Source organism: Macaca mulatta, chromosome 17 (genome assembly GCF_049350105.2).
Source record: "Macaca mulatta isolate MMU2019108-1 chromosome 17, T2T-MMU8v2.0, whole genome shotgun sequence".
In the NCBI taxonomy this organism is placed as follows: Eukaryota; Metazoa; Chordata; class Mammalia; order Primates; family Cercopithecidae; genus Macaca; species Macaca mulatta.
Window position 1 is genome coordinate 9,838,360 of NC_133422.1, and position 2,916 is coordinate 9,841,275.

The window sequence follows — 2,916 nt, forward strand, 5'->3', positions numbered from 1 at the left end:
CACACCCAGTTCCATATGGCTCACACCCTTCTGTCCCTCCTGCCTCTTTGCTGCCCTGCATGTGACCAGCTGTCCTTCTCCCCTGTCTTCCCTGCCCTCCATTCTTTCCCCATCTCTAGTGATGTCGTGCTGTCAGTGCTACACTCCAAAGTTTGTCCTGGTCCCAGTGTGATTAGTCCCTGGGTGCCTACTCTGTGGAGGGGAGGCATACGCAAAGATGAAATAGAGACAGGGACTTTGCTGCTCTCCTGGAGCCTGACGCCAGACCAGCCGGGTCCTGGAAGCTGCCCCAGGCCACGGAGCAGGGAGGTTCAGTCCTGTAAAGACAGGGCCTCCGAGTCTGCTTAGAAACAAAAATCCCATCACACAAACACAGCACTGAGAAGATGAGGCAGACACAAGGCCAAAAAGATCTGGTAGCTCTTGGTGGACCACACACAGAACATGAGTCAGCCAGAGCTGCCATGGCTTTAAAAGGTGTTAATGAGTTCAGGAGAGCCACCCCTCCGGGCATCTAACGGTCCCAGAGGAAGGCTCCATTAGGCAGCCCCAGAATGCCCTTCTCACTTCACAAATGCATGCCACTGGTCTCAAGGGACGAGTGAAGGGATGTGCTGGATAGACTGGACCAGGCTGCATTTCTGATCACTGAAAGCGGAAGAGGAACAAGTCAGCTCTCAGCTGAAGTGTGCAGTTGGAGCGGGGGTCCCCAGGGGGCTTTTTCTCCAGTTACCACCTGAGCTCAGTTCCCCAGGCCCCAGCTCTTCTAAGTGCTTTCCTGGAGGAGAAAGGCAGGGTCCCTCATCCCCACTCCTTGCCCCTCCCTTAGCCAGTCCCTGAAAGGAGGCACAGGTGTTAAGCAACCACTCAGCCCATGACCTTGGGTACAGCTTTCAGCAAACAGGCCACCTCTGATGAAAGTGACGCAGACAGCTGAGCAGTTACAAAGTGGCAGCAGACAGACTGGACAGGGAGTGGACAGACAATGTGTCCAGCCCTGTGGAAAATTTGTGGGCAATGAATATTCAACAGCTGCATGGCACACCACCAGTGCCTTGAGGATCACTAAAGAGGGTGCTTTCTTCTACATGACTTTGTGTCTCTGTAGGCAACAAAATACCACAAGCAGCTGGGTGCCGTGGCTCACGCCTATAATCGCAGCACTTTGGGAGGCCGAGGCGGGTAGATCGCAACGTCAGGAGATCGAGACCATCCTGGCTAACACGGTGAAACCCGGTCTCTACTAAAAATACAAAAACTTAGCTGGGCGTGGTGGCGTGCTCCTCTAATTTTACCCAGCTACTGGCGAGGAAAATCGCTTGAACCTGGGAGGAGGAGGTTTCAGTGAACTGAGATCGTGCCACTGCACTCCAGCCTGGGTGACAGAGCGAGACTCTTAAAAACAAAACAAAACAAAACAAAACAAACAAAAAACAAACCACCACAAGCTAAAATGCTGATCATATCTCTGCTAAAGACAGTTCACAGTGGTTGGCTGAGCTTGGAAGCCTGAAGAGGGAGGGGGAGAGGTTGGTGCTTCTCTGACTCAGAGCCACTGGGTTCTCAACCTTAGGGCACTTCAGAGTCACCTGGGAGCCTTAAAAAAACCCACCAATTAAACTAGAACCTCTTTACGGGTAGGCCCTGGGAACCAAGTTTAAAAGGATGTTTTAAAAACTGTTTTTGGAAATAATTTTAAGCTCTGAGAAGGTGTTAGACTAAAACTACTACAAAGAATACCCATATGTCCTCTACTGACTGTGAACATTTTAACCTATTTGCTTACTTTTCTCTATCTTTCAATACACACACACATACATATTCAAACAAAATATTTTTAAATATTTTTTTTTCTGGGCCATTTGAAGATTAGTTACATCATGGTCCTTGACCTCAAAATACTTCGGTGTGCAACTCCTAAGAGACATTCTCCTACATAACTATAGTACAGCTACCCACTCCAGCAAATTTAACACTGATACAACACTTTGGGAATCAGCGGTCTTTTAACTCTTCAGGTGAGTCTGATGTGCAACCAAGCATGAGAATAATGGGGCAGCCACTAAAATTCACCCCAGGATCTCAAGTCCTGGTACAGGAGGCAGAGAAGAGGTTGGTGGCCCACATTCGGTCTTCCAGGCTTGCCTGGATTCATTAACAGGAGCAGACCGGTCCATGCACAGTTGAGACAGAGGAAACCAGGGGTCCCAGGAGTGGCTCTTGGAAGCCTGTTTATGATCCTTGCTCCTCCCTCTTTTTCCCACCATCTCATTTCTCCATTTCCCTAGAATGGCCTTTCTGATGGTCCAGGATTATCCTTTAAGTACCAAGTGGTTTATTAATAATTTAATATAGGGCCGGGCATGGTGGCTCACACCTGTAATCCCAGCACTTTTGGGAGGCACGAGATCAGGAGATTGAGACCATCCTGGCCAACGCAGTAAAACCCTGTCTCTAATAAAAATTAGCCAGGTGTGGTGGCACACACCTGTAATACCAGCTACTCAGGAGGCTGAGGCAGGAGAATCACTTGAACCTGGGAGGCGGAGGTTGCAGTGAGCTGAGATTGCGCCAGCCTGGGCAACAGAGTGAGACTCTGTCTCAAAAAAATAAAAATAAAAATAAAAAATTTTAATATAGCACAATGACCCATTGAGAAATTACCCCAAACTTTGTTCATATTGTTTTGGCCTTTTATGACTAAAATGAATCTTTCCCTTTTCCAGTAACCCACACAGCCACACTCCTGAGGTCAAGGGATCAAGACCATCCTGGCCAAAATGGTGAAACCCCGTCTCGACTAAAACTACAAATATTAGCTGGGCATGGTGGCACATGCCTGTAGCCCTGGCTACTCGGGAGACTGAGGCAGGAGAATTGCTTGAACCCGGAAGGCGGAGGTTGCAGTGAGCCGAG